A 10,378-nucleotide genomic window follows, 5' to 3' on the forward strand; every position below is an offset into this window, starting at 1 on the left:
TCTGTTTTCCTGGGTCTTTTCACGTGTGTTATGAATAAATCTTCTTTTTTTCGGTACCGGTACTAGTTTTATTTTGTTGTATTTATCCGCGACACCTTAAAGGCCGGTCCATGAAAATATTGTCGGGCATAAACCGGTCCGTGGCGCAAAAAAGGTTGGAGACCGCTGGTGTATAATAACCAGTCCTCCCTGCATGTGGGCGGTGCTGTTTATGTAAGCTCTAATTGGGAGCTGGCCATAGGTTGGAGAATGAAGGTACCACATTTAAATTAGGGCCTGACGAGACCAGCTTGGCTATGTCTACTTCCTGATTCCCAAGCAGACTGTGGTGTGTATTGTAGAGATCAGCGCTTTGTGAAGAAAAGTGTTTTTGACTTTGAAAAAGCTAAATTAGCTACTGTGTACATAGTTTAAATGTTGTGAATTTGCACTAAAAGAGATGAGAGTCATTTATTTTTGAGAGCTGTTTTCTTGTTTAGGTTAAGAATGTAGGTAAGAGGCTTTTTGGTATTAAGTAAGTTAATTATGTTTTTTGTTTTGGTTCGTTTTACTTCCCTAGAATGTTTAATTTGTCACCCTGACATTTTTCTACCTGGAAAAAAGAGAAATGAATATGCGTGTAAATCTCACGCAGCCACCGTGCTTCCTTGGGAGCAGGAAGTAGGGGAGTCTTGTATATGCTGCAGTCTGGTATCATTATGTCACTCAGAGAACTTCTCTTTAGGAACCTTCATATCATGTTGTGTGTAAATAAATGTATAAATAATAAATAATAATAAATGTAACTAGGAACCCAGGCCTGCAAAGTTGTTTTACATTCATGTCTAACATGATTCATTTAGTGGTTCAGTGTATGAAGGTTCACTTTTTATCCCACACACTCCAAAATATTCTATGTTAGAATTAAACTGATTTTAGGAAAAGTGATGAAATAGAAGCTCATGGAGTTTTGCATGAAAAAAAAATATTATTCAAAATAAAAGTTGTCAAAATGACAACTTTGGGAGTTTTAGTGTTAAAAATTGGATCGTTGATAGGACAGGAAAGCTGTACACATATCCAGTCACATGGATGACAGCGAGTAAAAACATAAACTTTAAACTTCAGGGCACTGTGCAGACACACGTGTGGACTCTGTAAAGGGTTAGGGCATTAAAAAAATGAGTATGGCTCAGTAAGATTAAAAAGTCTCCTTTGTTCCAGTGAAAAAACACACAGTCATACATTGTTTCATGTTTCAGGCATTACTTTAAGTCGCCATTTGAATACATGATGAACACAATACATGTACGACAATTACGTGCAGCATCCTAACAAAGGAAACCTGACCAGTCACAACTGAATCGTCTGAAGTCGGCTTTCATGTTCTGGGTTAAAAACCCATTTATGCACAAAAGGTTTACACAACCACTTCACAGCACCTGTTACACTCTGCAGACAGAGATGTTTTTACACTAAGAAGGTAGCACACGAGGTTGCTAGGAAACCTTTGTTGAATGGTGTGCAGCAGTACTTTTAGCTGCTTTGCCTCGAGGTATAGCTGGAGTTTTGTTTTCTCCGGCAAGGTGCAAGCGGCTGACATGATAAGGCCAGAGAAAGCAGTGCTTAGTGCTGGGGAATACAGGGATCAAGCAAGGCAGGGAAACAGTCGGTGAGCTTGATCCTATTCTGCCTGACCAGATGTGTTTTGATTTTTCCTGCTCTTCTGCTTTCAGCTTCCTGTGAATGTGGGCTTTACTGTTGCCCCAAATCAGTTAGCCTTCCTTCGCTAAAGCCAGAGAAATAATTAAACAAATCTCAGAGGCTTTGGGATGATGTAGAGGAAAAACATGTTCATTTCTGGAGTGAGGTAGAGGGTGGATAATGTCTGCCAAGATACATGCACACACACACACACACATAAACAGTAGCAGTGACAGAAAAAGTAATTTATGTAGCATACTCTGATTTACTTCCCTATTTGGTTTAATATTTTGCAGAACAAAACACAACAGACACACTTGTGTCTGTAGTTGTGCATGTTATTCTTGCACTACCGAAAACTATTAAACTTAACAACAAACGAGGACTAATAAGTCGAGCGGCCTCTTGTCTTCACGTGATCTGAAAAAGGAAAGTTTGTGGTTTTTGTGGAAACTGGTATAGAACAAATACTGTACAACAAGGCTTCTCATTTTTATACATTATTTCCAATGACTGGGCTTAGAACTGACTAGATGAGAGCCTAAAATAGTATGATTTGTGTTTATCCCTATAAGCTCTTAACAACTCTCATTTTCCCTTCTTCATTATGGGTGCTGGCTAACAGGCTGATAATATTTATTAATTACTATATATAAAGTATTTACATATCTATGTAAAAAAAAACCATTTCAAACTAAAACAAACTAAACTAAACTAAACTCTGCTAACCAAACAGGTACATTTGAAGAACAAGGACTGGACTCTCTATCCATCCATTCTCTTCCACTTATCCTTATCATGGTCGCATGGCGTGCTGGAGCTGATCCCAGCTAGCATAGGGCGAGTGCTAGGCGACACGCTGGACAGGTTCCCACCCTGTCACAGGGCTAACACAGAGAGACAGACAACCATTTGCACTCACATCACAAGTAGAGGTAATTTAGGACCAAGCATTAAGCCAACCCCACTAACTGCATGTCGTTGGACTGTGTTCTTAGTTAAGGTTTTTTTATTTTTATTCTTGTTTTTGCTTTTTGTAAGAATTTATATTTGAAGCCTCATAGTTTCCTGATAGATTGTTTTCTGTGTTTTCCTCTGTTTCCCCGTTCCCACTGTCTGGTTGTATTTTATTCTGGATCTCTGTTTCTGTTTTTGCTTCCTGTCTTATTTTGAAACTCTCTTGTCCTGTGCGTTATGTTCAATATTGCTTCCTATGTCGTTAGTCTGAATTAGTTCACCTATGTAATGGTAATGTCTGATTTAAAAAAAATGTGTGAAATATTGTTGCTGCAGTCTCTTTTACTGTCATAAGTAACCAGATTACACTGATTTAGTTTAGGTGTGCTAACTTCTAACTAACTTCTCTCCCCTGCGATCCAGTGTGAGATGTTGACTATGATCGTAAGTTACTTTTTATGTCCTCCTGTATTGCTAAACTTCAACAGCTCTTTGGTTTTTGTGAATCTTTCAAGTGCTTTGTAAATAAAGTTGTATTGTATGATATGGTTTTCCATTACAACTGAGTACCACATCAATGTGGGCGGGGTCCTTTTGATGTCATTTGTATGCAACACAAACCCAACAATCGAGATGATGACTGCTGTCTATGTTTTTTTTTTTTTGTCAGACTAGAGATGAAGAGAGCCAGAGAAGGCAGTGAGCAGCAAAACAAAACACTCTGGAAAAATACAGGAGCGTTCATGAAGCTGTAGAACAATGTTGTGCTAGAACAGGACCAACAAGATACCAACTAGATGATGTATGAGGGTAATCTAAAGGTATCTAGTTGTACGTGAGACTTTTGACCTAAATGATAACTAGAGCAACGTTTTAACGGGTGATGGTTTTTGGTATTAAAATGTGTGTGTGTGTGTGTGTGTGTGTGTGTGTGTGTGTGTGTGTGTGTGTGTGTTTTAGATTGCTCTTTTGTTACAAAATTATTGCTGCAAACCTGGGCGATCAACCAACCCTCCCAGAGGTGGGATGTCATTGTTCCCACCTTCACGGATGGTTGCACAGCTTCAGGATGTTTGAAGGAACATTGAGCTTCCTGTACAACAAACTGCATCCAACAACAAGAAACAACCTAGTATGTATCTCTGAACAAGAAAGAGGCTGTTGTACTGAGGAATCTTGCTACTGGCTCAGAGTACAGGAGATGGTAAATGGCCTGTATTTGTATAGCGCTTTACCCCCCTAGGGACCCCAAAGCGCTTTACACACCCAGCCATCCACCCATTCACACACTGGTGGAGGCAGCTACAGTTGTAGCCACAGCTGCCCTGGGTCAGACTGACAGAGGCGAGGCTGCCATATCGCGCCATCGGCCCTTCTGGCCAACACCTGTAGGCGGTAGGTGAAGTGTCTTGCCCAAGGACACAACGAGCCGGCAACCTTCCAATTACAAGGCGAACTCCCAACTCTTGAGCCACGATCGCCCATGAGTTCTAGATCAAGTTCTAGACAACTTTTTGGAGTCAGCATTAAAACTGCGTAGAGTTACGTGCAGGAATTTTTTGCTGCAGCACAGACGTTGTTGCCAAAACAAATCAGTTTTCCTGACTAAGGGAGGTTCAGAGACATTGCTGCCTGCATCGAGAATAGATGGGGATTCCTACACTGTGTGGGTGCGACTGATGGCTTCCACATACCCATTATAGCCTCAAAACACTATTACACTGACTGTTCCAGCCGTTAATGCTGGCACTCTGTAATCCTTGTTGTTGATGGAAAGAGGCTATTCTAGAACGTGTTTGCTGGACTGCTATAAGATGCTCAGGTTCTGAGTCCAGTCAGGGAAACTTCTTACTGGCTCACAAACACTGGTGTAGTGACTACTGGCTATTATAAGGTGCTGACGTGCTGTGCTCTGCATAATCTGCGAAAACATGGGGGCACCTATGAGACCACTTGGGATGTACTCTCAGTGGCAGTACAAGAGCATTAGCACAGTGTGCAGAGAAGGAGCAGGGATGTGAAAGATGCTCTGATGCAGTCTTGTTGAGCTTTAGTTAAAAGCATTCTTGTCGCCTTCTGGTCATGTGTCTACAAATGTGCTCGCTTTTTTATGTTACAATGAATTTTATAATAAACTATTTTTTCCATTTCGTCTCCACTTCTGTTTGTAGGTTTTATTCGTGATAATTTATGTTGCTGCACTTTAGCAACATAAATTAAAGGTAAAAGACTGAAGAAGCCGTCTCATAAATCTCTGTTGTTTTGGTGTAATTCAGTCACCAACAAATCACAACATAGCTTGTTAAATCCCATAAAAACGAACACAGTAATATGGAATACAGACAGTAGTTTGTCACAGGATTCCTTGATATACTGGTCCTGCCATTAAAGTCTGCAGCATCCTCTGCACTGGCACCTCCATGACAAAAATCAAAGCACCAAAACTTCACTGACAAATGTTTGGTTTGTGCTGTTGAGCAGTGTCGTAACAGACAAAGTGACTCTTATGTGCATCTTAATTTTCTATTATGTGTATTACAGTCAGCAGCAAAGTCCAATCTGTTTACAGTGAGGGTCTTTTTCACTGGTTCTTACAGCGCTCCTGTGCAGCACTTTTCAACTTTATCTGAGCACTCAAAGCACTTTATACAACATGCCTCATTAACAAGTTGATGCAGTCTGTTTTTCTATGCTTAAGTGATTTTCTATCTAACATTCACGTACATCCAGACTCCACTGGAAAGACATTCGGGTTCAGTATCTTTCCCAAGGATATTTGGCATGCAGACTGGAACAGCCAGGGATAGAACCACCAACATTCAGATCAATACATGACCTGCTCCATCTTCTGAGTTCCAGCTCCAGCAAAGTCTAAACTGCAGTAAGCCTCTCCTGGAACAGAGCGCTAAACTATTTTTGTTTTTTTTCACAGCCATGAGGAAACAACCAGGGACAAGAGAAATGAGTAACTCGTGCCGGCCACTTATTGCCCAAGTAAGGTCGCTCAGCAGACCAAGGACACTTGGGTGTTTAAGTCCCCCTAAGGGATGGGACTTGATAAGAACTGAATAATTCAGGTTCCGTTATCAATATCACTTGTGAATTTGATTCTCACTGCCGTCTCCACCATCTCCAAGCACCATTCATAGGACATTACATTCTTGCAAATAAATTACATGTTGTTGGGTTGTGTTTTTTGCCCGTCCTGTCTCACAGTGTATCAATCAAGAAAAATAGCCAACAGATTTACTTTTCCTAAGAGGAGGGCTTTTGCTATACTTGTCCACTTGGTAGTCATAGCTTATTAGATTTTTATTAGGATTATTTTTATTTTCAGTTATTACACAGGACTGTGGCTGGGAAAGAGAAATAAAAGGAAAAGAGTTGGGAAGAAAGTTAACATAAGGAGAGGAAGAGAAAAATAAAGGAGAAGAGGTATGCTGTCCTCGCCCTGAGTCTCTTAGTTTCACCAGCTAGACAGCGAGATAACGATGCTCCAATAACCAGACTTATTTTCCTTTTTGCGCTGATTTATTGAAGAATGGCCTCTGACCATTGCCTTCTCTTTGACCATCGTAAAACTGAAAGTACAAAATACTGTATTAGCTAACTAACATGTAAACTACACTCAAAAAAATGAACTCAGCCTATCTCTGCTTTTACTAAAGTAGATTTTGTTGTTTGTTCTTAATAAACTCGATTTTGCAAAAATTCTTAAAGTGTTTGTGCAAATTTAATGAAATGTTGTTACTTTTTGTTGTTACACAAAGTCATTGAACTGTGTCAACGTAACATTGTTGAGTAAATTCACAGGTTTGTCCCTCTGCACATACTGCTGCGTGCAGAGCCCGCCTAAGTAAGGGCCAATGCGCATGCGCACCACCCTCTTTCTCAAGCTTGCTTTTTCTTCGCCATGTGGACTGGTTCAGCCGCATTTTTGTCCAAAAATCAGGTAAGAAGTCATTTTTCTTGTAAAGCCCGTCTACATATATATGTTCACACGTCAGTTAATGTCGCAAGTGCTACTAAGAAAAGAGTACAGGCAGGGTTTTGCCCGGTAAAGGTTTGCTAACGTGGACTCGCTGCACGTGAGTTTCCAAATGATTTTGGAGGGGACTCCATTGCAATAGCAAAGCTCTGTTTTCAGCCCAAATGTAGTGTAGCGCTAGCGTCGGTATGCGTCGGTACAGGCAGCGCATTCAGTCCGGCACGCACTTTCGCGCCGAGTTTATACTCGGACGCCTGACTGCGTTGCACTTTAGCCAACAACAGTGGAGAAGCGCTCCTCGCTAGCAGACAGGTTAGGGTGTATTTTCTGTCTAATATTTCAGCTTACGTTTTGATGTAGCTTGCAGAAAGCATTTAGTAAGCTGGTGTAAGATGAACTGCATTAATGTTGTACAATGTCCATGGGATTTCTCACTCGACTTTTAATGTCAGATTACACACACATTTACACAATATGCAGTGGTGATGATGTAGATCAATAAATTCATTGTTGTAGCATACAATATTAAAAATAAAACTGATTAATATGAAACATTAACAATGTGCAAATTATTTAGTTTTTTCAGGGACAGTGTAATGAAAATGTCTTTTGTGCTTCTCCCCCAGATACGTTGATGTGGCAGTGCAAATTGTGCAAAAAAGTGGTGTCATCACGAGCTCTGTTATTAAAACACTACAGGTTAGTTCATAGTAGACAGCATTATCCATGTGCCTATTCTGATTGTGTCTGTGTTTTCAAAACATGGAATGCTCTACATAGCCACTTAAGCAGATCACATACCCAAAGAACTCTAGACAAGTCTGTGAGTTTGGCAACATTTAACTGCCATTTGTGTTCCTGCTGCAACATAGCTTCAGAGCAGGAGTATTTTTCTCACATTAACAACCATCTAAAATGTAACGAGACTGTGCATTGCATGTTTGAGGGTTGTTCTTTCAAAACAAATATCTATGGTACATTCAAGTCTCATCGAAATAGGAAACACAATCCTTATACCTTAAAAGACTTTAAAATCGGTATTGCTAACACTATTGTAGGCCAAACATCAGCTGATGACAGTACAGACACTATTGTAGAAGAGGACATAAGTGCAAATATTGATCACGATACAACTACAAGTGAGACTGAAGATTTGGCAAATGTAATAGAACTTAATTTTGCATCTCTTTTACTTAAGTTGGAAAACTATTTTCATGTTCCCAGCATAGCAATTGACGAGTTGCTTTCAGAATTGCACTACCTGATAAGCTGTGCATCAGTGCCTTTGACAAATCAAGTAATTGTAGACATACTCAAGAATCATAACCTTTGTCTAGACCAGCCTGTTATTGAAGAACTGACAAAGGCAGTTTCTTTTAACCCTTTGTTAAAAGCCATAGAAAAGGACGGCACACTTGCCACTGCCTTCAAACGCAGACAGTATTACAGAAAACATTTTGAAGTAATTGATCCAATTGAATACATTCTCGACTCCCAAAGCAAGAGGACCTTTCAGTATATTCCTATTCTAAAATCATTACAGCAGATATTTAAACAAGAAAACATACTGAACAAATTTGTCACTAGCCACAATCAGAATCCTTTTGTAAATAAGGAAAAGTATACATCATATAAAGATGGTCTACATTTTCAAAATAATGAGTTTTTCTCAGGCGGTGAACTAAGAATCTCTATTTGTCTTTATGTTGATGATTTCGAAATTTGCAATCCATTGGGGACATCACGGAAAAAGCATAAACTTTGCTCAGTTTACTGGATTTTAGGTAACTTGCCACCAGGTAGTCATTCATCCCTCTCTTCTATTTATTTGGCTCTCTTGTGCAAAAGTGAGGACCTTAGGACCTTTGGCTATCCAAAAATATTTGAGCCACTTTTGCAAGACCTTGTCATTTTAGAGCAGCAGGGAGTGTTCATTGACAATTTAGGGGTCAACTTTAAAGGCACTGTCCAATATGTAGTGGCAGACAGCCTCGGAGCTCATGGATTGGCCGGTTTTGTGGAAAGTTTTTCTGGAGATTACTTTTGCAGGTTTTGTACTGCTACACGCTCAGAAATTGAATCAAAAGCTACAAATAGTGACTTTTCTCTGAGAACTGAGGAGCTCCATCGTGTACACATAGCAACTGCACGTGAGACAGGGGTAGCTTGTTGTGGTGTGAAAAGCTCGTGTGTCTTGGCAGACAGTCTGTCTTTCTTCAAGGTCACTGCAGGATTCCCCCCTGATCTTGCACATGACCTTTTTGAAGGTATTGTGCCTTTTGAGATAGCTGAGTGCCTTCGAATACTAATAGGCAAGAAGTACATCACTTTTGAAAATCTAAATAGACTTGTTCAGTCATTTCCCTACAAAGGAGGGGATCAGACTAATCGTCCTCAGAAATTGCCTCACAATTTTCTTAGTAAAAAAACTGTTGGTGGCAATGCACATGAAAATTGGTGTTTACTAAGACTTCTGCCACTTATTATTGGACAACACATACCTGAAAACGAACCAGCTTGGGAACTTCTACTAGATTTGAAGAATATTGTTGAGCTTGTTGTGTGTCCTGTTCATAACAGTGACTCAGTTGCATACCTGGAGAGTAAGATTTTAGACCACCATCAAAGGTACAAAGAAGTATGCCCAGATAGAAGACCATTGCCAAAACATCACTTTCTGGCTCATTATCCCTCAATAATTCGCCATTTTGGTCCACTTGCCTTATTATGGACAATCAGATTCGAGGCAAAGCACACATTTTTTTAAAAAGTTGCTAGACACACAAACTGCTTCAAAAACATAACCCTGTCTTTGTCAACCAATCACCAGCTCATGATTGGCCATTACATGCATTCATCAGGCTGTAGCAAAGCCACTTTTGAGGTTTCACGAGTCTCGGCAGTCCCAGTAGAACTTCTCAAACGTGAAATTGCACATTGTCTTGCTGAAAAGTACCCTGACACAGCTGTAGTTAGCCTTGCCCAGAGTGTGTCTGTTGCGGGCATCTACTACAGGAAGGGCATGTTAATAGTACATGGATCACTGGGGGGTCTGCCAGAGTTTGCTGAAATCCTGCAGATGTGTATTTTGGCAGATTCGTTGGTGTTTATAGTAAAAAAACTGAGCTCGTGGTACACTGAACACTATGGATCCTTCAAAATTGACCCATCTCCAAAGGAAATTTCTCTTGTTGCACATGAGGATCTGGTGGATTGTTATCCACTTTGTGACTACCAAGTCGGAGCTTCTCGCATGGTTACATTAAAGAGATACATACACTGTTCAGGTAATTTTAATGTCCATGTTGCCGATTTAATTTTTGTGCTGTATAGCAGTTCTTCTCAAAGTTTGGTTCTTAAAAATAGTTGGACCAGAACTTAAATCTACTCGGATATGTTTCAAGCCTTGTAAAAATACTAGAAAAAAAATTGTGCTGCGAAATTCTGAATACCACTAAAAAAATACCTGCTTCACCATTGTAACATGTACTGAAGTTTGGGAACCACCTGCTCATGTTCTTGCACTTATTTTTTAGAGTAACAGTTGGAGATTGGGACATCAGAAATGACAGCCCCAACAAAGCTTCTGATAATCCTGGGGGAGAACAACGCACTCAAGTTAACCCTTCCTTTGGGGATACCAAAGAATGTTAACGAGCTCAAAGCGGAGATTGAAAATCAGTGCGGAGTTTCTGAACAGTTCAGATTGCAGTACATGGACACAGATTTTAATCAGTTCCTTAACATGAC

At 40.1% G+C, this 10,378-nt stretch overlaps 1 long non-coding RNA gene across 1 annotated transcript; it reads left to right on the top strand.

Annotated features, from left to right (window-relative positions):
* Positions 1–6,341: 6,341 nt before the first annotated feature.
* On the top strand, positions 6,342–10,374 carry LOC309719879. Its single transcript, XR_014280346.1, has 3 exons — positions 6,342–6,592; positions 7,255–7,327; positions 10,165–10,374. It is a non-coding gene; the product is annotated as an uncharacterized lncRNA (long non-coding RNA).
* The last annotated feature ends 4 nt before the right edge of the window (positions 10,375–10,378 follow it).

Source organism: Aulonocara stuartgranti, assembly GCF_965226115.1.
Source record: "Aulonocara stuartgranti genome assembly, chromosome: 2".
Classification (NCBI taxonomy): domain Eukaryota; kingdom Metazoa; phylum Chordata; class Actinopteri; order Cichliformes; family Cichlidae; genus Aulonocara; species Aulonocara stuartgranti.